The sequence below is a fragment of the Bombina bombina genome, chromosome 10 (assembly GCF_027579735.1).
Source record: "Bombina bombina isolate aBomBom1 chromosome 10, aBomBom1.pri, whole genome shotgun sequence".
NCBI lineage: Eukaryota > Metazoa > Chordata > Amphibia > Anura > Bombinatoridae > Bombina > Bombina bombina.
The window spans coordinates 145,106,621-145,132,229 of NC_069508.1; the positions used below are offsets into that span (position 1 = coordinate 145,106,621).

Consider the following 25,609-nt stretch of genomic DNA (forward strand, 5'->3'; position numbering starts at 1 on the left):
CAGCTACAAGTCTGCACAATGATAAAACATAGATATGTAGTCTTATTTAAATTTTTCTTTGTTCTTTTGGTATCTTTATTTAAAAAAATTAGGATTGTAAATGTATGAGCCGGACCATCTTTGGTTCAGCACCTGGACTTTGCTGATTGGTGGCTAAATGCAGCCACCAATCAGTAAGCGCTATCCAGGGTGCTGAACCAAAAATGGGACAGCTCGTAAGCTTACATTCCTGCCTTTTCAAATAAAGATACCAAAAGAACAAAGACAAATTGCTGTATCTGAATCATGAAAGAGAAAAAATTTGGGTTCAGTATCCCTTTTAAGTCAAAACTTTCCCGCAGAAAAGAGTTATAGAAAATATTTCCTCCTTCCCCTTAAAGTTTTTTTAAACACACTACTATAGAGGAAAACTACTACTTACTTACTAGTTTGCAGGAAAAAATCTTATTAACACCTTCATTTACTACATAGTTATACCATAAAATGCCAAATTATGAATGTTTATTATTATTTTTATTTTTATTAAATATTATTCTCTTTCTCTCTCTTTCTCTCTGTCTCTCTCTCTTTCTCTCTCTCTTTCTCTCTCTCTCTTTCTCTCTCTCTTTCTCTCTCTTTCTCTCTCTTTCTCTCTCTTTCTCTCTCTTTCTCTCTCTTTCTCTCTCTTTCTCTCCCCTGTTTTGCTAAAAGGTGACGTTTTCACCTCTTAGCCAATAGCCGTGTGGTAAATCTGGCTTGACGGCCTTTGGAGCCGGATTTACCGCATGGCTATTGGCTAAGAGGTGTAAACGTCACCTCTTAGCAAAACAGCGATCTGCCGTGGGCTGCCTTAGCACAGCTCAGAGCGGCGATTGACTGAAACAAAGGAGCCTTCTGCATGAAGTATGTTATACCTCATGAATGAAAGTCCCCTTTATTTGTTTCAATAGTCAATCCTAGCGTTTCAAAAACGTTAGGGTTGACTTTCATTTTAGCTGCCTTTGTCCCCCTCTGTCCAGTTGTTTTGAATGTGATTTTAACAGTTTCCTGATCTTGTCTTGTTTGTTGACAGAGATCTTTTGCACAATTTTTTTTTAATAAAAGTAATTCTGATATCTGCCATCTTGTTGCAGTCTTGTTCTGTACAGTGAGATTTAGAACTTCTGCCTAAATTTAAACTTTATAACTTAGCGGTTTCATGATTTGCAGTATAAAAATGTTAAAATGTCATTATAGAAGATGGTTGTCACTTTCTTAAGGAAAATAATTTCTTGCAGTAGTATTCTTGATTTCAGCTGAAAATGTCACTCAATTAGAAAACCAGTGTTTTCTCAATTAAATTAAAAAAAAAAAAAACAAAACAGTTTCATATATTAAATATAATCATTGAGCAAAAATGCTCTGTATACCCATCATGCCCCTATATACAGTTTTTAGAATGGATTTGGATTACAGAAGGTTCATTTAATTTTTGCATATGTAAATGAATATACACACTGTAAAAAGGGATCAGTACAAACACCTGTAACATAAAGTTAAAAATTGTGAACCAGCAATTTTTTTCGAAAGTTTTGATTAGATTTTAACAAAGCAAAAGATGTTTTCATTATTGCCTTTTAGCATCTGAATCCATTCGGTATTGTGATCACTTGAAAAACACACAGCTCGTATCAGCTGAAAAATTTATATCGGAAGCCGATACTGGAAAGATTGTGATTGAGACTTAAATTAGAATTAAAGGATTCGGTGTTCCCCTTCAGTTTGCAGGTTTAAAAAAAGGTACAATTTGAAAGGGTTGAAAAGCTAACTGTTCATTTTCGGTCTCCTAAGTGTTCTGTGCTTTCAGATACATACTTATGCTTGATGAGAGAGAGAATAGTAGCTGAAATGCACTGTTAACATGAATTTAGGACTTAGCAATAGATATGACATTTTGTAAACGTTTTGCTATTTTCCTTGTTGCTGATTTATAAAAGATGCACTATAATGATTCTATTGAGTGTATTTTCTGTAGTTCTGATCTCTTGAAACAACTCAGATGATACTTGTGTACATTCTCCAATCAGTATTCAAGTATGGCATCTGGCTGCTCTGCTTTTCGAAAAGGGAGAATAAAAAAAAAGCAATTTAACATGATTTGGAAAAGTGTCACACTTGCCTGGGTGGTGATAATGTTGATAGTAGATTTACTTTATATGTGTGTTTAGTATACATTTCACGTTATCTTAAATAAATAACTGATCACTACATAGTCGTATAATAGATTCATTGTTGGAAAGGAAAATATTCAGGGCTAGAGTACAAGTGGCGCACTTAGCGAGGGGCGCAATAGGTTAAATTTTAAGGGTTAAAAAGAAAATGTTAACTAAACACAACATAAATACATTTAAAGTGATTTGTAAACTCATAAAATTAATTTTAGCTTAAAAGACAGTATATCTTTAAATTAGGGCAATCCACTTACCACTATCGTGAGTTAATTCTATTCAAGGTCCCAAGCTTAACATCGTCCTCAGTCTTGTGATTCCCCCAGCCAGCCCCCCTTGCTACAATTTTTTTTTTTTTTTTTTTTTTAATTGCGCTTACCTATTGCAGCCAATCACAGTCGTAGGACAGACTATACTCAATGAAAAGTCTATAACGGCAACTGCCACATGCGCACAATCTATCTTCTTATGTAAAAAACTCTCTAGTCGTGACTTGTGTAGCACTTCAGTGAAGACTGAGAAAAGAAACAGGGCAGAGATATCAACCAGTTTGAATTATATAACAAGATGCTGTATATTCATGGCTGTAATCTTTACATTTTATGGTAAATTAATTCCATTAATCCATTCACAATGTCATGCTCTCCCAGAGGTTTCTGTCACATTATTTTGGGCAATTTTCTATGTAGAAGATATCACATATTATTGGTTTTGTAGTTCTTAAAACTGAGTTTGTGTCTGCATAAATAACCTGCCCCTTCTTCACAGCAAAAATGTTATAAAATAAACATACAGAGTTGAGAAATAGACCTTAAAGGGACATAATCATGAAAGAGAAAAGTTTTAGGTTTCAGAACATACATTTTTCAGATTTACTTATATTATCAAATTTGCTTTTTTCTCCTGTTAAGTGTGGTCAGTCCACGGGTCATCATTACTTCTGGGATATTAACTCCTCCCCAACAGGAAGTGCAAGAGGATTCACCCAGCAGAGCTGCTATATAGCTCCTCCCCTCTACGTCACCTCCAGTCATTCTCTTGCACCCAACGAATAGATAGGATGTGTGAGAGGACTGTGGTGATTATACTTAGTTTCATACCTTCAATCAAAAGTTTGTTATTTTATAATAGCACCGGAGTGTGTTATTCCTTCTCTGGTAGAATTTGAAGAAGAATCTACCTGAGTTTTTTCTATGATTTTAGCCGGCGTAGTTAAGATCATATTGCTGTTTCTCGGCCATCTGAGGAGAGGTAAACTTCAGATCAGGGGACAGCGGGCAGATTAATCTGCAAAGAGGTATGTAGCAGCTTATTATTTTCTGACAATGGAATTGATGAGAAAATTCTGCCATACCGATATAATGTAAACTCAGCCTTAAATGCAGTAGCAGCAACTGGTATCAGGCTGTCATGTATGTATATTTTACACTTCAGTATTCTGGGGAATGGCACTTCACTGGAATTATACTGTATGCATAAGACTTTAGCCTAATTTGCAGGGACTAGCAACAGGCTTTTTAATAACACTTAATTTATTTAATGTTAAACGTTTTTTGCTGGCATGTAAAATCGTTTAATTTTCTGAGGTACTGGGTGAAAAAATGTTTTGGGCACTATTTTTTTCCACTTGGCAGTCGTTTTATTTAATTTATGACAGTTTACTGATCTCTCTCACTGTTGTGTGTGAGGGGGAGGGGCCTTTTTTGGCGCTTTTGCTACGCATCAAAAAATTCAGTCAGAAGTTCATTGTCTTCCCTGCATGATCCGGTTCATCTCTACAGAACTCAGGGGTCTTCAAAACTTGTTTTGAGGGAGGTAATCACTCACAGCAGAGCTGTGAGATTGTAGTTGACTGTGATAAAAAACGTTTATTTCTGTATTTTTTTTCTGCTATCAGGGTTAGTTATCCTTTGCTAATGGGAGCAATCCTTTGCTAAAATTGTGTTTTTACAAAGATTTGATGCTATAACTTTTCAGTTTATTAATTTTCAACTGTCATAACTTTTTCTGTGCTTCTTATAGGCACAGTACGTTTTCATATTATAGTAAATTACTTGAAAAGTATTTCCAAGTTGCTAGTTTATTTGCTAGTGTGTTAAACATGTCTGATTCAGAGGAAGATATCTGTGCTATATGTGCTAAAGCCAAAGTGGAGCCCAATAGAAATTTATGTACTAACTGCATTGATGCTACTTTAAATAAAAGTCAATCTGTACAAATTGAACATCATTCACCAAACAACGAGGGGAGAGTTATGCCGACTAACTCGCCTCACGTGTCAGTACCTGCATCTCCCGCTCGGGAGGTGCGTGATATTGTAGCGCCGAGTACATCTGGGCGGCCATTACAAATCACATTACAGGATATGGCTACTGTTATGACTGAAGTTTTGGCTAAATTACCAGAACTAAGAGGTAAGCGTGATCACTCTGGGGTGAGAACAGAGTGCGCTGATAATATTAGGGCCATGTCAGACACTGCGTCACAATTTGCAGAACATGAGGACGGAGAGCTTCATTCTGCGGGTGACGGTTCTGATCCAAACAAACTGGATTCAGACATTTCAAATTTTAAATTTAAGCTGGAAAACCTCCGTGTATTACTAGGGGAGGTGTTAGCGGCTCTGAATGATTGTAACACAGTTGCAATACCAGAGAAAATGTGTAGGTTGGATAAATATTTTGCGGTACCGTCGAGTACTGACGTTTTCTTTCATGTAATTAGCAAGAGTCCATGAGCTAGTGACGTATGGGATATACATTCCTACCAGGAGGGGCAAAGTTTCCCAAACCTCAAAATGCCTATAAATACACCCCTCACCACACCCACAATTCAGTTTTACAAACTTTGCCTCCGATGGAGGTGGTGAAGTAAGTTTGTGCTAGATTCTACGTTGATATGCGCTCCACAGCAAGTTGGAGCCCGGTTTTCCTCTCAGCGTGCAGTGAATGTCAGAGGGATGCGAGGAGAGTATTGCCTATTTGAATGCAGTGATCTCCTTCTACGGGGTCTATTTCATAGGTTCTCTGTTATCGGTCGTAGAGATTCATCTCTTACCTCCCTTTTCAGATCGACGATATACTCTTATATATACCATTACCTCTGCTGATTCTCGTTTCAGTACTGGTTTGGCTTTCTACAAACATGTAGATGAGTGTCCTGGGGTAAGTAAATCTTATTTTCTGTGACACTCTAAGCTATGGTTGGGCACTTTGTTTATAAAGTTCTAAATATATGTATTCAAACATTTATTTGCCTTGACTCAGAATGTTCAACTTTCCTTATTTTTCAGACAGTCAGTTTCATATTTGGGATTATGCATTTGAATTATTCATTTTTTCTTACCTTCAAAAATTTGACTCTTTTTTCCCTGTGGGCTGTTAGGCTCGCGGGGGCTGAAAATGCTTCATTTTATTGCGTCATTCTTGGCGCGGACTTTTTTGGCGCAAAAATTATTTTCCGTTTCCGGCGTCATACGTGTCGCCGGAAGTTGCGTCATTTTTTAACGTTATTTTGCGCCAAAAATGTCGGCGTTCCGGATGTGGCGTCATTTTTGGCGCCAAAAGCATTTAGGCGCCAAATAATGTGGGCGTCTTATTTGGCGCTAAAAAAATATGGGCGTCGCTTTTGTCTCCACATTATTTAAGTCTCATTTTTCATTGCTTCTGGTTGCTAGAAGCTTGTTCTTTGGCATTTTTTCCCATTCCTGAAACTGTCATTTAAGGAATTTGATCAATTTTGCTTTATATGTTGTTTTTTCTCTTACATATTGCAAGATGTCTCACGTTGCATCTGAGTCAGAAGATACTACAGGAAAATCGCTGTCTAGTGCTGGATCTACCAAAGCTAAGTGTATCTGCTGTAAACTTTTGGTAGCTATTCCTCCGGCTGTTGTTTGTATTAATTGTCATGACAAACTTGTTAATGCAGATAATATTTCCTTTAGTAAAGTACCATTGTCTGTTGCAGTTCCTTCAACATCTAAGGTGCAGAATGTTCCTGATAACATAAGAGATTTTGTTTCTGAATCCATCAAGAAGGCTATGTCTGTTATTTCTCCTTCTAGTAAACGTAAAAAATCTTTTAAAACTTCTCTCCCTACAGATGAATTTTTAAATGAACATCATCATTCTGATTCTGATGACTCTTCTGGTTCAGAGGATTCTGTTTCAGAGATTGATGCTGATAAATCTTCATATTTTATTTAAAATGGAATTTATTCGTTCTTTACTTAAAGAAGTATTAATTGCTTTAGAAATAGAGGATTCTGGTCCTCTTGATACTAATTCTAAACGTTTAGATAAGGTATTTAAATCTCCTGTGGTTATTCCAGAAGTTTTTCCTGTTCCTAATGCTATTTCTGCAGTAATTTCCAAAGAATGGGATAAATTGGGTAATTCATTTACTCCTTCTAAACGTTTTAAGCAATTATATCCTGTACCGTCTGACAGGTTAGAATTTTGGGACAAAATCCCTAAAGTTGATGGGGCTATTTCTACCCTTGCTAAACGTACTACCATTCCTACGTCAGATGGTACTTCGTTTAAAGATCCTTTAGATAGGAAAATTGAATCCTTTCTAAGAAAAGCTTATCTGTGTTCAGGTAATCTTCTTAGACCTGCTATATCATTGGCTGATGTTGCTGCAGCTTCAACTTTTTGGTTGGAAACTTTAGCACAACAAGTAACAAATCATGATTCTCATGATATTATTATTCTTCTTCAGCATGCTAATAATTTTATCTGTGATGCCATTTTTTATATTATCAGAGTTGATGTCAGGTTTATGTCTCTAGCTATCTTAGCTAGAAGAGCTTTATGGCTTAAGACTTGGAATGCTGATATGGCTTCTAAATCAACTCTACTTTCTATTTCTTTCCAGGGTAACAAATTATTTGGTTCTCAGTTGGATTCTATTATTTCAACTGTTACTGGTGGGAAAGGAACTTTTTTACCACAGGATAAAAAATCTAAAGGTAAAAACAGGGCTAATAATCGTTTTCGTTCCTTTCGTTTCAACAAAGAACAAAAGCCTGATCCTTCATCCTCAGGAGCAGTTTCAGTTTGGAAACCATCTCCAGTCTGGAATAAATCCAAGCCTGCTAGAAAGGCAAAGCCTGCTTCTAAGTCCACATGAAGGTGCGGCCCTCATTCCAGCTCAGCTGGTAGGGGGCAGGTTACGTTTTTTCAAAGAAATTTGGATCAATTCTGTTCACAATCTTTGGATCCAGAACATTGTTTCAGAAGGGTACAGAATTGGTTTCAAGATGAGACCTCCTGCAAAGAGATTTTTTCTTTCCCGTGTCCCAGTAAATCCAGTGAAAGCTCAAGCATTTCTGAATTGTGTTTCAGATCTAGAGTTGGCTGGAGTAATTATGCCAGTTCCAGTTCCGGAACAGGGGATGGGGTTTTATTCAAATCTCTTCATTGTACCAAAGAAGGAGAATTCCTTCAGACCAGTTCTGGATCTAAAAATATTGAATCGTTATGTAAGGATACCAACGTTCAAGATGGTAACTGTAAGGACTATCTTGCCTTTTGTTCAGCAAGGGAATTATATGTCCACAATAGATTTACAGGATGCATATCTGCATATTCCGATTCATCCAGATCATTATCAGTTCCTGAGATTCTCTTTTCTGGACAAGCATTACCAGTTTGTGGCTCTACCGTTTGGCCTAGCTACAGCTCCAAGAATTTTTTCAAAGGTTCTCGGTGCCCTTCTGTCTGTAATCAGAGAACAGGGTATTGTGGTATTTCCTTATTTGGACGATATCTTGGTACTTGCTCAGTCTTTACATTTAGCAGAATCTCATACGAATCGACTTGTGTTGTTTCTTCAAGATCATGGTTGGAGGATCAATTTACCAAAAAGTTCTTTGATTCCTCAGACAAGGATAACCTTTCTGGGTTTCCAGATAGATTCAGTGTCCATGACTCTGTCTTTAACAGACAAGAGACGTCTAAAATTGATTGCAGCTTGTCGAAACCTTCAGTCACAATCATTCCCTTCGGTAGCCTTATGCATGGAAATTCTAGGTCTTATGACTGCTGCATCGGACGCGATCCCCTTTGCTCGTTTTCACATGCGACCTCTTCAGCTCTGTATGCTGAATCAATGGTGCAAGGATTACACAAAGATATCTCAATTAATATCTTTAAAACCGATTGTTCGACACTCTCTAACGTGGTGGACAGATCACCATCGTTTAATTCAGGGGGCTTCTTTTGTGCTTCCGACCTGGACTGTAATTTCAACAGATGCAAGTCTCACAGGTTGGGGAGCTGTGTGGGGGTCTCTGACGGCACAAGGAGTTTGGGAATCTCAGGAGGTGAGATTACCGATCAATATTTTGGAACTCCGTGCAATTTTCAGAGCTCTTCAGTTTTGGCCTCTTCTGAAGAGAGAATCGTTCATTTGTTTTCAGACAGACAATGTCACAACTGTGGCATACATCAATCATCAAGGAGGGACTCACAGTCCTCTGGCTATGAAAGAAGTATCTCGAATTTTGGTTTGGGCGGAATCCAGCTCCTGTCTAATCTCTGCGGTTCATATCCCAGGTATAGACAATTGGGAGGCGGATTATCTCAGTCGCCAAACGTTGCATCCGGGCGAATGGTCTCTTCACCCAGAGGTATTTCTTCAGATTGTTCAAATGTGGGAACTTCCAGAAATAGATCTGATGGCGTCTCATCTAAACAAGAAACTTCCCAGGTATCTGTCCAGATCCCGGGATCCTCAGGCGGAGGCAGTGGATGCATTATCACTTCCTTGGAAGTATCATCCTGCCTATATCTTTCCGCCTCTAGTTCTTCTTCCAAGAGTAATCTCCAAGATTCTGAAGGAATGCTCGTTTGTTCTGCTGGTAGCTCCGGCATGGCCTCACAGGTTTTGGTATGCGGATCTTGTCCGGATGGCCTCTTGCCAACCGTGGACTCTTCCGTTAAGACCAGACCTTCTGTCTCAAGGTCCTTTTTTCCATCAGGATCTGAAATCCTTAAATTTAAAGGTATGGAGATTGAACGCTTGATTCTTGGTCAAAGAGGTTTCTCTGACTCTGTGATTAATACTATGTTACAGGCTCGTAAATCTGTATCTAGAGAGATATATTATAGAGTCTGGAAGACTTATATTTCTTGGTGTCTTTCTCATCATTTTTCTTGGCATTCTTTTAGAATACCGAGAATATTACAGTTTCTTCAGGATGGTTTAGATAAGGGTTTGTCCGCAAGTTCCTTGAAAGGACAAATCTCTGCTCTTTCTGTTCTTTTTCACAGAAAGATTGCTATTCTTCCTGATATTCATTGTTTTGTACAAACTTTGGTTCGTATAAAGCCTGTCATTAAGTCAATTTCTCCTCCTTGGAGTTTGAATTTGGTTCTGGGGGCTCTTCAAGCTCCTCCATTTGAACCTATGCATTCATTGGACATTAAATTACTTTCTTGGAAAGTTTTGTTCCTTTTGGCAATCTCTTCTGCCAGAAGAGTTTCTGAATTATCTGCTCTTTCTTGTGAGTCTCCTTTTCTGATTTTTCATCAGGATAAGGCGGTGTTGCGAACTTCTTTTGAATTTTTACCTAAAGTTGTGAATTCCAACAACATTAGTAGAGAAATTGTGGTTCCTTCATTATGTCCTAATCCTAAGAATTCTAAGGAGAAATCGTTGCATTCTTTGGATGTTGTTAGAGCTTTGAAATATTATGTTGAAGCTACTAAATCTTTCCGAAAGACTTCTAGTCTATTTGTTATCTTTTCCGGTTCTAGAAAAGGCCAGAAAGCTTCTGCCATTTCTTTGGCATCTTGGTTGAAATCTTTAATTCATCTTGCCTATGTTGAGTCGGGTAAAACTCCGCCTCAGAGGATTACAGCTCATTCTACTAGGTCAGTTTCTACTTCCTGGGCGTTTAGGAATGAAGCTTCGGTTGATCAGATTTGCAAAGCAGCAACTTGGTCCTCTTTGCATACTTTTACTAAATTCTACCATTTTTGATGTATTTTCTTCTTCTGAAGCAGTTTTTGGTAGAAAAGTACTTCAGGCAGCGGTTTCAGTTTGAATCTTCTGCTTATGTTTTTCATTAAACTTTATTTTGGGTGTGGATTATTTTCAGCAGGAATTGGCTGTCTTTATTTTATCCCTCCCTCTCTAGTGACTCTTGTGTGGAAAGATCCACATCTTGGGTAATCATTATCCCATACGTCACTAGCTCATGGACTCTTGCTAATTACATGAAAGAAAACATAATTTATGTAAGAACTTACCTGATAAATTCATTTCTTTCATATTAGCAAGAGTCCATGAGGCCCGCCCTTTTTTTGTGGTGGTTATGATTTTGTATAAAGCACAATTATTCCAATTCCTTATTTTATATGCTTTCGCACTTTTTTATCACCCCACTTCTTGGCTATTCGTTAAACTGAATTGTGGGTGTGGTGAGGGGTGTATTTATAGGCATTTTGAGGTTTGGGAAACTTTGCCCCTCCTGGTAGGAATGTATATCCCATACGTCACTAGCTCATGGACTCTTGCTAATATGAAAGAAATGAATTTATCAGGTAAGTTCTTACATAAATTATGTTTTTCCTATACCTAAGAGACTTACTGAAATTGTTACTAAGGAGTGGGATAGACCCGGTGTGCCGTTCTCACCCCCTCCGATATTTAGAAAGATGTTTCCAATAGACGCCACCACACGGGACTTATGGCAAACGGTCCCTATGGTGGAGGGAGCAGTTTCTACTTTAGCTAAGCGTACCACTATCCCAGTGGAGGATAGCTGTGCCTTTTCAGATCCAATGGATAAAAAGTTAGAGGGTTACCTTAAGAAAATGTTTGTTCAACAAGGTTTTATATTGCAACCTCTTGCATGCATTGCGCCTGTCACGGCTGCAGCAGCATTTTGGTTTGAGTCTCTGGAAGAGACACTTGAATCGGCTCCATTAGATGAGATTACACACAAGCTTAAAGCCCTTAAGTTAGCTAACTCATTTATTTCGGATGCCGTAGTACATTTAACTAAACTTACGGCTAAGAATTCCGGATTCGCCATTCAGGCGCGCAGAGCACTGTGGCTAAAATCCTGGTCAGCTGACGTTACTTCTAAATCTAAATTGCTTAATATACCTTTCAAAGGGCAGACCTTATTCGGGCCCGGGTTGAAAGAAATTATCGCTGACATTACAGGAGGTAAAGGCCATGCCCTGCCTCAAGACAGAGCCAAACCTAAGGCTAGACAGTCTAATTTTCGTTCCTTTCGTAATTTCAAAGCAGGAGCACCATCAACTTCCTCTGCACCAAAACAGGAAGGAGCTGTTGCTCGCTACAGACAAGGCTGGAGACCTAACCAGTCCTGGAACAAGGGCAAGCAGGCCAGGAAACCTGCTGCTGCCCCTAAGACAGCATGAATTGAGGGCCCCCGATCCGGGAACGGATCTAGTGGGGGGCAGACTTTCTCTCTTCGCCCAGGCTTGGGCAAGAGATGTCCAGGATCCCTGGGCGTTAGAGATCATATCTCAGGGATACCTTCTGGACTTCAAATCCTCTCCCCCAAGAGGGAGATTTCATCTGTCAAGGTTGTCAACAAACCAAATAAAGAAAGAGGCGTTTCTACGCTGCGTACAAGATCTTTTATTAATGGGAGTGATCCATCCGGTTCCGCGGTCGGAACAAGGACAAGGGTTTTACTCAAATCTGTTTGTGGTTCCCAAAAAAGAGGGAACTTTCAGGCCAATCTTGGATTTAAAGATCCTAAACAAATTCCTAAGAGTTCCATCGTTCAAAATGGAAACTATTCGGACAATTTTACCCATGATCCAAAAGGGTCAGTACATGACCACAGTGGATTTAAAGGATGCTTACCTTCACATACCGTTTCACAAAGATCATTACCGGTATCTAAGGTTTGCCTTTCTAGACAGGCATTACCAGTTTGTAGCTCTTCCATTCGGATTGGCTACGGCTCCAAGAATCTTCACAAAGGTTCTGGGTGCTCTTCTGGCGGTACTAAGACCGCGAGGAATTTCGGTAGCTCCGTACCTAGACGACATTCTTATACAAGCTTCAAGCTTTCAAACTGCCAAGTCTCATACAGAGTTAGTACTGGCATTTCTAAGGTCGCATGGATGGAAGGTGAACGAAAAGAAGAGTTCTCTCTTTCCACTCACAAGAGTTCCCTTCTTGGGGACTCTTATAGATTCTGTAGAAATGAAGATTTACCTGACAGAAGACAGGTTAACAAAGCTTCAAAATGCATGCCGTGTCCTTCATTCCATTCAACACCCGTCAGTAGCTCAATGCATGTAGGTGATCGGCTTAATGGTAGCGGCAATGGACATAGTACCCTTTGCACGCCTACATCTCAGACCGCTGCAATTGTGCATGCTAAGTCAGTGGAATGGGGATTACTCAGACTTGTCCCCTACTCTGAATCTGGATCAAGAGACCAGAAATTCTCTTCTATGGTGGCTTTCTCGGCCACATCTGTCCAGGGGGATGCCATTCAGCAGGCCGGACTGGACAATTGTAACAACAGACGCCAGCCTACTAGGTTGGGGCGCTGTCTGGAATTCTCTGAAGGCTCAGGGACAATGGAATCAGGAGGAGAGTCTCCTACCAATAAACATTCTGGAATTGAGAGCAGTTCTCAATGCCCTTCTGGCTTGGCCCCAGTTAACAACTCGGGGGTTCATCAGGTTTCAGTCGGACAACATCACGACTGTAGCTTACATCAACCATCAGGGAGGGACAAGAAGCTCCCTAGCAATGATGGAAGTATCAAAGATAATTCGCTGGGCAGAGTCTCACTCTTGCCACCTGTCAGCAATCCACATCCCGGGAGTGGAGAACTGGGAGGTGGATTTCCTAAGTCGTCAGACTTTTCATCCGGGGGAGTGGGAACTTCATCCGGAGGTCTTTGCCCAAATACTTCGACGTTGGGGCAAACCAGAGATAGATCTCATGGCGTCTCGACAGAACGCCAAGCTTCCTCGTTACGGGTCCAGATCCAGGGATCCGGGAGCGGTTCTGATAGATGCTTTGACAGCACCTTGGACCTTCGGGATGGCTTATGTGTTTCCACCCTTTCCGATGCTTCCTCGATTGATTGCCAGAATCAAACAGGAGAGAGCATCAGTGATTCTAATAGCGCCTGCATGGCCACACAGGACTTGGTATGCAGATCTAGTGGACATGTCATCCTGTCCACCTTGGTCTCTACCTCTGAAACAGGACCTTCTGATCCAGGGTCCCTTCAAACATCAAAATCTAATTTCTCTGAAGCTGACTGCTTGGAAATTGAACGCTTGATTTTATCAAAACGTGGTTTTTCTGAGTCAGTTATTGATACCTTAATACAGGCTAGGAAGCCTGTTACCAGAAAGATTTACCATAAGATATGGCGCAAATACTTATATTGGTGCGAATCCAAGAGTTACTCATGGAGTAAGGTTAGGATTCCGAGGATATTGTCTTTTCTACAAGAAGGTTTAGAAAAGGGTTTATCCGCTAGTTCCTTAAAGGGACAGATTTCAGCTCTGTCCATTCTTTTACACAAACGTCTGTCAGAAGTTCCGGACGTTCAAGCTTTTTGTCAGGCTTTAGCTAGGATCAAGCCTGTGTTTAAAACTGTTGCTCCACCATGGAGTTTGAACTTAGTTCTTAATGTTTTACAGGGTGTTCCGTTTGAACCCCTTCATTCCATTGATATCAAGCTGTTATCTTGGAAAGTTCTGTTTTTAATGGCGATTTCCTCGGCTCGAAGAGTCTGAGTTATCTGCCTTACATTGTGATTCTCCTTATCTGATTTTTCATTCAGACAAGGTAGTTCTGCGTACTAAACCTGGGTTCCTACCTAAGGTGGTCACTAACAGGAATATCAATCAAGAGATTGTGGTTCCATCTTTGTGTCCTAATCCTTCTTCGAAAAAGTAACGTCTGCTACACAATCTAGATGTAGTCCGTGCCCTGAAATTTTATCTACAGGCAACTAAGGATTTTCGACAAACGTCTTCCCTGTTTGTCGTTTATTCTGGTCAGAGGAGAGGTCAAAAAGCTTTGGCTACCTCTCTCTCCTTTTGGCTTCGTAGCATAATATGGTTAGCCTATGAGACTGCTGGACAGCAGCCTCCTGAAAGAATTACAGCACATTCTACTAGAGCTGTGGCTTCCACTTGGGCCTTTAAGAATGAGGCTTCTGTTGAACAGATTTGCAAGGCTGCAACTTGGTCTTCTCTTCATACTTTTTCCAAATTTTACAAATTTGACACTTTTGCTTCTTCGGAGGCTGTTTTTGGGAGAAAGGTTCTTCAGGCAGTGGTTCCTTCCGTATAAAGAGCCTGCCTGTCCCTCCCGTCATCCGTGTACTTTAGCTTTGGTATTGGTATTCCAGAAGTAATGATGACCCGTGGACTGACCACACTTAACAGGAGAAAACAAAATTTATGCTTACCTGATAAATTCCTTTCTCCTGTAGTGTGGTCAGTCCACGGCCCGCCCTGTTTTTATGGCAGGTAAAAAAATTTTTTTGAATTATACTCCAGTCACCACTACACCCTTTGGCTTCTCCTTTCTCGTTGGTCCTTGGTCGAATGACTGGAGGTGACTTAGAGGGGAGGAGCTATATAGCAGCTCTGCTGGGTGAATCCTCTTGCACTTCCTGTTGGGGAGGAGTTAATATCCCAGAAGTAATGATGACCCGTGGACTGACCACACTACAGGAGAAAGAGGAATTTATCAGGTAAGCATAAATTTTGTTTTCTGTTGGTATCTTTTGTTGAAGGAGAGCAATGCTGTACTATAGCCTAGCTGAACACATTGGGTGAGACCGTGACAAGCAGCTAGCTCACAATAGGGCATTGCATTCTGAGCCTACCTGTGAATGCTTTTCAACAATATATACCAAGAGAACAAAGCAAATTAGGTAAGAGAAGTAAATTGGAAAAGTATTTAATAATGGCATGTTCTTTCTAAATCATTAAAGTTTAATTTTGACTTTTATGCCATTGCTCATCTGCAAATCTTTGTACACAGAATCAACCTATACTAAGTTTCAAGGAGCTCACTGATTAGAAGATTGTTTGGAGTGGAAATGATCTGCACAGGGACCTAAGTGTGAGGAGGGAGGGTCAAGCATTAAAAGTGAAATATGCTATTGTTTTAGTTCAGTAAAACTATATAAATTGTTATTATTAAGGTAATCCATTTATTTTTCTCTTTTCAATAAAGTACAGCTGAAAAGTTGATTAAATATGATTTGAGTAACCTGTTTAAGCTGGAGATGGTTAATCTTCCAATAATTTCATTCATTTCTATCTATGCATTTCTAATGATATATAACCAAATCAGTAATGGTCTGATATAACTGAAAAAATACTCTAAAAATGATTATTCTAAAAGTGAAAACCATGATTAAAATCTATTTAAATTAGTGACTAGGGACCTTGTTGCTAATATATACATAAAGTTTTATATTCATTTTGTTTACAGTCACTTTAAATAAACTGTTACACTCCTTTTATACATTTTCTGGTAAAAGTAGTTCATATACATATTAATAAAAATGTTTTATAATGGTTAAAAGGGATATGGTATATGGCAGTGTATTCAACTGGAAAGCGCAATAAAGTGTGTGTGATCGCTCACTGTAATATCTTCAGGGTCGATCATCACCCTGATGACATATACAGAACCACATCGGCCGAGGGCACATGGCTAATTAGCATAATCCTGACATCATTCCTCTCTCTTTACTTTGATAGAAAACTAACCACCAATCAGCTGACAAGTACCATACCCCTGTAAATATATGAATCTAGATGGCCTCACTGTGCTATCCTCTATTTACTGAGTAATTCTATCAACCACCTTATTGCATATTGTGTGACATACAAGAAACGCAAGGTGATAGAAATACAAAAAGAGAAAAAAAAAATTGCTTGGGGATCAAGGTCTATCTAAATATATAAAGTATGCTTCTGTAAGACCTGAAGGCTGCATTTCCTCACTTAATTAAAAGTGTAGATAAAAAAAATCACAAAATCTAAAAGATTTAAAAAAAACAAAAAACGTCCAAAATCACTGGAAGAAAAAAAAAAGGAAATGTCTTTCCAAAGCAAGGTTCCTTTATCAAAAAAAAATATTCTGACTAGATTTTCATCTCACAGGAGATCTATTCATCTTTACAGAAAATGCCACAATTCACTCAATGAATGGTTTGATCAATTGAACCCCTTTACCAAGCAAAATGAGATTTAAACACACAGTGAGTGACAGTACTATCAACGTTTTGGATGTGAGAGTCTACAAAACGATGGAGGGGCTGGGTACAACATTGTTTCGAAAAATTACAGACTGAAATACACAATATGTAATAAGGGGGTTGATATAATTACTTAGTAAATAAATGATTGCACAGTGATTTTCGGTTACACTTGTGTGGGATATAATGGCTATAGTTCTTATTGGAATAGTAATTATTCCCAAGATATAAGAATAGTTGATATAGATTATAGATTAAAATTAAGTTAAATTGGTTTCAACCAGTAGGATTGGATATCTTTTGACTTATTTGATTTTTGATGGATTAGGCCATCTAGATTCATAATGTGTGATAGATTTATTTGCAATTAAGATAGTTAGATTGTCTATCTGTGATCTATCTATTTGTTTTATTTAATTTGATATTGTGTAAAAAGCCTTGATCTGGCGCGGGAGGTGCGATGACAACAGGATTATGCAAATTAGCTTTATGCCCTCGGCTGATGTGGTTCCGTATACGTCATCAGGGTGGGGATCTACCCTGAGGATATTACAGTGAGCGTTCAGCGATGTGTAGATTAATACTTTAGAATGGTAATATAGCATTAGTAATGATATGGGTCATGTTAGTGGGAGTGGTCCAGGTGGCATTATCAAGTAGCCGGGTGGGGGCAACATATTTTCTAATATTCTATAATTTTCTGATATCCAAAGCACAAATTAATTGTATAATTTAACAAATGTTTTAAATATCAGTTTGTGCAATAAAAATGGATTTATAATATTAGCTAATCTTAGCATAGTATTAAATGATATCTTTAGCTGTCTGTATATGAATGTATGTATGTGTGTGTGTGTATATATAATAAATATATATATATATATATATATATATATATATAAACAAACCCCAAAGGTAATATTACAAAAAAATGTAAAATTACAGAAAAAAATAAACAAAGCTTTCAAAATAAAAAAATTAAACCTAAATTAATACCCCAATAAAAATAAAATACCCCCCCCCAAATAAAAACACCCCTTAATCTAATACTAAACTACCAATAGCCCTTAAAAGGGCCTTTGTAGGGCATTGCCCTAAGTTAAACAGCTCTTTTGCCTAAAATGTTTTGCCAATTACTCCCTGTAGGGCAATCAGCTCTTTTACAGCCAAAAAAACCCTAATCTAAAAAAAAAAAAGCCACCCCAAAAAAAAAAAAAGCCAAAAAAAAAAAACGCCAAGCGGTACTCAACGTTCCTTAAGTCCAGCGGAGTAGGTCTTCTTCCAGGAGGTTCCATCATCTTCTATCTTCATCCATGGCGGAGGTGCAGAGTGGTTTTCCCCGATGCACGGATCCGGATAGGCGGTTTTTAGCGACGGCGGTCCTCAGCGGCGTGGATGCTCCTCTTCATCCGATCTTCGTCGTACGCGAAAATTTGAATCGAAGGTACCGCATTCAAATTGGGGTACCTTGCATTCCTATAGACTGAAATTTTGAAATCAGCCAATAGGATTAGAGCTACTGAAAACCTATTGGCTGTTCAAATCTCATCCTATTGGCTGATTTTAAAATTTTAGCCAATAGGAATGCAAGGTACTCCACTTAAAATGGGGTACCTTGCATTCAATCTTCAGTGTGCGGCGGATGATAGCATGAAGAGGAGCCTCCACGCCGCTGAGGACCGCCGCATCGGGGAAGCAAGCTCCGCGCCGGATGAAGATAGAAGATGATGGAGCCACCTTGAAGAAGACCTTCTCCGCCGGACTTCAGGAATGGGGAGTACCTATTTGGGGCTTAGTCTTAGGCTTTTTTTTGTATTTTTTTTTGGGAGTGACTTTTTTTTTTTTTTTTTTAGATTAGGGTTTTTTTGGCTATAAAAGAGCTGATTGCGCTTTTAAGGGCAATGCCCATACAAATGCCCCTTTATGGGCAATGGATAGTTTTAGGATTTTTTAGTGTTAGTTTTTTTTTATTGTGGGGGTTTTCTTCTTAAATGGAAAGAGTCCACCGCTGCATTCATTATTTTAGGGAAATAAGAATCTAGCCACCAGGAGGAGGCAAAGACACCCCAGCCAAAGGCTTAAATACCCCTCCCACTCCCCTCATCCCCCCCAGTCATTCTTTGCCTTTCATCCAAGGAGTTTGGCAGAGAAGTGTTGGAATTTTTAATTTTTTGTTTTTGTATCTTATGGAGGTTATAACTCTTCGGCATGGGACAGGAGTTTTAAGTAGTCCTGTCAGTCTCTCAGTGAGGGCTTGGATGAGAGTCTGGAGATGCAGGGAGTTTCTTTCTGCGAAACCATCCCGACTCCTATTAACAGCTCCTCAACTAATCAGCGTTGTCTAACTTCGCTTAGCTGCCTGCTTTCTTCTCTCAAGTCCATGGCGGAGGCGATGCTACTATTCGTCACACTTGAAAGGCCGTGTTCCTGTTCCACGGCGTAGATTCCTGTAAGATCCTTTAATTTTACTTTATTCATCAATGTACTGTAATGTGAATGTTTCCGAGAGTGTACCACTTTGCGGGTCTAACTTATCATAAGGGTATCAGTGAGTCTCTTTTAGTATCCTGGAATCGAGGCTTAATATATTCTGAGGGGGGTTATTGAACAGGGAGGTTTATAATCAAGTTTGTTATGTGATTCAACCTGCTTATGTGTGTTGTTTACTGGGCTCGTGGTTTGGAACATTGCGGCCTTTGGAAGTGACGCAGCCTTTTGGTTGGGCGTGCTTTTTTTGGACTGTACGGTTCCGTTCCGTTTTCCACTTCGCATTCCCAACCTTGTGGCGAAGGAAAATGTCTAGTCCGCAGGGGTCTGGCCATTGGGGGTGTCAGGTGCCGTTTTTACCTCTTCAGTCAATATTTATATATCCTCTATGCAGTTATGGAGGATTCTGATGCTGAGGCTGTGATAATTTCTGATTCAGTTGTGGAGTATTCCGATACTGACACTATTTTGATTTCAGATTCTATGTCCGGTGACAAATCCGGATTGGCCTCGTTGACACATGTCAACCAGTTTTGTTCATTATGCCATTTCACAGCGCCTTGTTCCTCAAGCTCGGGGAATCAAGGGACTGCTGAGGCATCCCCTTCTGGGGGCCCAGTCCTCTGAGAGGCAAGTTCCCTACCATATTATAATTCTACACATGCCGGTAACCCAGTTTTGATTCCTCCTTGCGGGGTTGCGTGTTTCCCCCCCCCGGAGGTTGCCGCACGTTTTCACTTCCACATAATGTTGGTGATTGTTTGTCTGCAGAGTCCAGACGTTTATTTGAGAATGTGCTCATGCCCTGTTGTCTTGGGCCTTCCGCCTTGGGAATTGCATCTACAGTTCCCCACAGGTGTAACTGTCCCTGAGTGTTGTGCCTTTCATTATAGGATTGTGCGCCTTCGTGTGTTGCTCAGACATGTTTTTCAGTTATTGAATGACCCTATCGTTACCAGATACGGGGATTTCTCCAACATAGGTGTGTCCGGTCCACGGCGTCATCCTTACTTGTGGGATATTCTCTTCCCCAACAGGAAATGGCAAAGAGCCCAGCAAAGCTGGTCACATGATCCCTCCTAGGCTCCGCCTTCCCCAGTCATTCTCTTTGCCGTTGTACAGGCAACATCTCCACGGAGATGGCTTAGAGTTTTTTAGTGTTTAACTGTAGTTTTTATTATTCAATCAAGAGTTTGTTATTTTAAAATAGTGCTGGTATGTACTATTTACTCTGAAACAGAAAGGTGATGAAGATTTCTGTTTGTAAGAGGACAATGATTTTAGCAACCGTTACTAAAATCGATGGCTGTTTCCACACAGGACTGTTGAGAGGAATTAACTTCAGTTGGGGGAAACAGTGAGCAGACTTTTGCTGCTTGAGGTATGACACATTTCTAACAAGACTAGGTAATGCTGGAAGCTGTCATTTTCCCTATGGGATCCGGTAAGCCATTTTTATTACATAAGAAAAAAAGGGCTTCACAAGGGCTTTTAAGACTGTAGACATTTTCTGGGCTAAAACGATTGATATATAAACATATTTTATACTTCATAGCTTTGAGGAATTATTTTATTCTTGGGAATTATGTAAAATAACCGGCAGGCACTGTATTGGACACCTTATCCTCTAGGGGCTTTCCCTAATCATAGGCAGAGCCTCATTTTCGCGCCTCTATTGCGCACTTGTTTTTAGGAAGCATGACATGCAGATGCATGTGTGAGGAGCTCTGATACACAGAAAAGACTTTCTGAAGGCGTCATTTGGTATCGTATTCCCCTTTGGGCTTGGTTGGGTCTCAGCAAAGCAGATACCAGGGACTGTAAAGGGGTTAAATATAAAAACGGCTCCGGTTCCGTTATTTTAAGAGTTAAAGCTTTCAAATTTGGTGTGCAATACTTTTAAGGCTTTAAGACACTGTGGTGAAATTTTGGTGAATTTTGAACAATTCCTTCATACTTTTTCACATTTGCAGTAATAAAGTGTGTTCAGTTTAAAATTTAAAGTGACAGTAACGGTTTTATTTTAAAACGTTTTTTGTACTTTGTTATCAAGTTTATGCCTGTTTAACATGTCTGAACTACCAGATAGACTGTGTTCTGTATGTGGGGAAGCCAAGGTTCCTTCTCATTTAAATAGATGTGATTTATGTGACACAAAATTTAGAGAAAATGATGCCCAAGATGATTCCTCAAGTGAGGGGAGTAAGCATGGTACTGCATCATCCCCTCCTTCGTCTACACCAGTCTTGCCCACACAGGAGGCCCCTAGTACATCTAGTGCGCCAATACTCCTTACTATGCAACAATTAACGGCTGTAATGGATAATTCTATCAAAAACATTTTAGCCAAAATGCCCACTTATCAGCGAAAGCGCGACTGCTCTGTTTTAGAAAATACTGAAGAGCATGAGGACGCTGATGATATTGGTTCTGAAATGCCCCTACACCAGTCTGAGGGGGCCAGGGAGGTTTTGTCTGAGGGAGAAATTTCAGATTCAGGGAAAATTTCTCAACAAGCTGAACCTGATGTGATTACATTTAAATTTAAATTGGAACATCTCCGCGCCCTGCTTAAGGAGGTGTTATCTACTCTGGATGATTGTGAGAATTTGGTCATTCCAGAGAAATTATGTAAAATGGACAAGTTCCTAGAGGTCCCGGGGCCCCCCAAAGCTTTTCCTATACCCAAGCGGGTGGCGGACATTGTAAATAAAGAATGGGAAAGGCCCGGCATACCTTTCGTCCCTCCCTCTATATTTAAGAAATTGTTTCCTATGGTCGACCCCAGAAAGGACTTATGGCAGACAGTCCCCAAGGTCGAGGGGGCGGTTTCTACTCTAAACAAACGCACCACTATACCCATAGAAGATAGTTGTGCTTTCAAAGATCCTATGGATAAAAAATTAGAGGGTTTGCTTAAAAAGATGTTTGTTCAGCAAGGTTACCTTCTACAACCAATTTCATGCATTGTTCCTGTCACTACAGCAGCGTGTTTCTGGTTCGATGAACTAGAAAAGGCGCTCAATAAAGATTCTTCTTATGAGGAGATTTTGGACAGAATTCATGCTCTCAAATTGGCTAACTCTTTCACCCTAGACGCCACTTTGCAATTGGCTAGATTAGCGGCGAAAAATTCTGGGTTTGCTATTGTGGCGCGCAGAGCGCTTTGGCTAAAATCTTGGTCAGCGGATGCGTCTTCCAAGAACAAATTGCTTAACATTCCTTTCAAGGGGAAAACGCTGTTTGGCCCTGACTTGAAAGAGATTATTTCTGATATCACTGGGGGCAAGGGCCACGCCCTTCCTCAGGATAGGTCTTTCAAGGCCAAAAATAAACCTAATTTTCGTCCCTTTCGCAGAAACGGACCAGCCCCAAGTGCTACGTCCTCTAAGCAAGAGGGTAATACTTCTCAAGCCAAGCCAGCCTGGAGGCCAATGCAAGGCTGGAACAAAGGAAAGCAGGCCAAGAAACCTGCCACTGCTACCAAGACAGCATGAGATGTTGGCCCCCGATCCGGGACCGGATCTGGTGGGGGGCAGACTCTCTCTCTTCGCTCAGGCTTGGGCAAGAGATGTTCTGGATCCTTGGGCGCTAGAAATAGTCTCCCAAGGTTATCTTCTGGAATTCAAGGGGCTTCCCCCAAGGGGGAGGTTCCACAGGTCTCAATTGTCTTCAGACCACATAAAAAAACAGGCATTCTTACATTGTGTAGAAGACCTGTTAAAAATGGGAGTGATTCATCCTGTTCCATTAGGAGAACAAGGGATGGGGTTCTACTCCAATCTGTTCGTAGTTCCCAAAAAAGAGGGAACATTCAGACCAATCTTAGATCTCAAGATCCTAAACAAGTTTCTCAAGGTTCCATCGTTCAAAATGGAAACCATTCGAACAATTCTTCCTTCCATCCAGGAAGGTCAATTCATGACCACGGTGGATTTAAAGGATGCGTATCTACATATTCCTATCCACAAGGAACATCATCGGTTCCTAAGGTTCGCATTCCTGGACAAGCATTACCAGTTTGTGGCACTTCCGTTCGGATTAGCCACTGCTCCAAGAATTTTCACAAAGGTACTAGGGTCCCTTCTAGCGGTGCTAAGACCAAGGGGCATTGCAGTAGTACCTTACTTGGACGACATTCTGATTCAAGCGTCGTCCCTTCCACAAGCAAAGGCTCACACGGACATTGTCCTGGCCTTTCTCAGATCTCACGGGTGGAAAGTGAACGTAGAAAAAAGTTCTCTATCTCCGTCAACAAGGGTTCCCTTCTTGGGAACAATAATAGACTCCTTAGAAATGAGGATTTTTCTGACAGAGGCCAGAAAATCAAAACTTCTAAACTCTTGTCAAGTACTTCATTCTGTTCCTCTTCCTTCCATAGCGCAGTGCATGGAAGTAATAGGTTTGATGGTAGCGGCAATGGACATAGTTCCTTTTGGGCGAATTCATCTAAGACCATTACAACTGTGCATGCTCAGTCAGTGGAATGGGGATTATACAGACTTGTCTCCGACGATACAAGTAGATCAGAGGACCAGAGATTCACTCCGTTGGTGGCTGTCCCTGGACAACCTGTCACAGGGGATGAGCTTCCGCAGACCAGAGTGGGTCATTGTCACGACCGACGCCAGTCTGGTGGGCTGGGGCGCGGTCTGGGGACCCCTGAAAGCTCAGGGTCTTTGGTCTCGGGAAGAATCTCTTCTCCCGATAAATTTTCTGGAACTGAGAGCGATATTCAATGCTCTCAAGGCTTGGCCTCAGCTAGCAAAGGCCAAATTCATACGGTTTCAATCAGACAACATGATGACTGTTGCATACATCAACCATCAGGGGGGAACAAGGAGTTCCCTGGCGATGGAAGAAGTGACCAAAATCATTCAATGGGCGGAGACTCACTCCTGCCGCTTGTCTGCAATCCACATCCCAGGAGTGGAAAATTGGGAAGCGGATTTTCTGAGTCGTCAGACATTTCATCCGGGGGAGTGGGAACTCCATCCGGAAATCTTTGCCCAAATTACTCAGTTGTGGGGCATTCCAGACATGGATCTGATGGCCTCTCGTCAGAACTTCAAGGTTCCTTGCTACGGGTCCAGATCCAGGGATCCCAAGGCGACTCTAGTAGATGCACTAGTAGCACCTTGGACCTTCAAACTAGCTTATGTATTCCCGCCGTTTCCTCTCATCCCCAGGCTGGTAGCCAGGATCAATCAGGAGAGGGCATCAGTGATCTTGATAGCTCCTGCGTGGCCACGCAGGACTTGGTATGCAGACCTGGTGAATATGTCATCGGCTCCACCATGGAAGCTACCTTTGAGACGGGACCTTCTTGTTCAAGGTCCGTTCGAACATCCGAATCTGGTCTCACTCCAACTGACTGCCTGGAGATTGAACGCTTGATCTTATCAAAGCGAGGGTTCTCAGATTCTGTCATTGATACTCTTGTTCAGGCCAGAAAGCCTGTAACTAGAAAAATCTACCACAAAATATGGAAAAAATATATCTGTTGGTGTGAATCTAAAGGATTCCCTTGGGACAAGATAAAAATTCCTAGGATTCTATCCTTTCTTCAAGAAGGTTTGGAGAAAGGATTATCTGCAAGTTCTTTGAAGGAACAGATTTCTGCCTTGTCTGTGTTACTTCACAAAAAGCTGGCAGCTGTGCCAGATGTTCAAGCCTTTGTTCAGGCTCTGGTTAGAATCAAGCCTGTTTACAAACCTTTGACTCCTCCTTGGAGTCTCAATTTAGTTCTTTCAGTTCTTCAGGGGGTTCCGTTTGAACCCTTACATTCCGTTGATATTAAGTTATTATCTTGGAAAGTTTTGTTTTTGGTTGCAATTTCTTCTGCTAGAAGAGTTTCAGAATTATCTGCTCTGCAGTGTTCTCCTCCTTATCTGGTGTTCCATGCAGATAAGGTGGTTTTGCGTACTAAACCTGGTTTTCTTCCGAAAGTTGTTTCTAACAAAAACATTAACCAGGAGATAGTCGTGCCATCTTTGTGTCCGAATCCAGTTTCAAAGAAGGAACGTTTGTTGCACAATTTGGATGTAGTTCGTGCTTTAAAATTCTATTTAGATGCTACAAAGGATTTTAGACAAACATCTTCCTTGTTTGTTGTTTATTCTGGTAAAAGGAGAGGTCAAAAAGCAACTTCTACCTCTCTCTCCTTTTGGCTTAAAAGCATCATCAGATTGGCTTACGAGACTGCCGGACGGCAGCCTCCTGAAAGAATCACAGCTCATTCCACTAGGGCTGTGGCTTCCACATGGGCCTTCAAGAACGAGGCTTCTGTTGATCAGATATGTAAGGCAGCGACTTGGTCTTCACTGCACACTTTTACTAAATTTTACAAATTTGATACTTTTGCTTCTTCTGAGGCTATTTTTGGGAGAAAGGTTTTGCAAGCCGTGGTGCCTTCCATCTAGGTGACCTGATTTGCTCCCTCCCTTCATCCGTGTCCTAAAGCTTTGGTATTGGTTCCCACAAGTAAGGATGACGCCGTGGACCGGACACACCTATGTTGGAGAAAACAGAATTTATGTTTACCTGATAAATTACTTTCTCCAACGGTGTGTCCGGTCCACGGCCCGCCCTGGTTTTTTAATCAGGTCTGATAATTTATTTTCTTTAACTACAGTCACCACGGTATCATATGATTTCTCCTATGCAAATATTCCTCCTTTAC

General features: G+C 40.5%; 1 protein-coding gene across 1 annotated transcript in view; it reads left to right on the plus strand.

Moving 5' to 3' along the window:
* LRRC40 (leucine rich repeat containing 40) overlaps nucleotides 1-25,609 on the plus strand; it is a 257,736-nt gene that overhangs the window by 23,538 nt on the left and 208,589 nt on the right. The gene's annotated exons all lie outside the window — the stretch shown is intronic.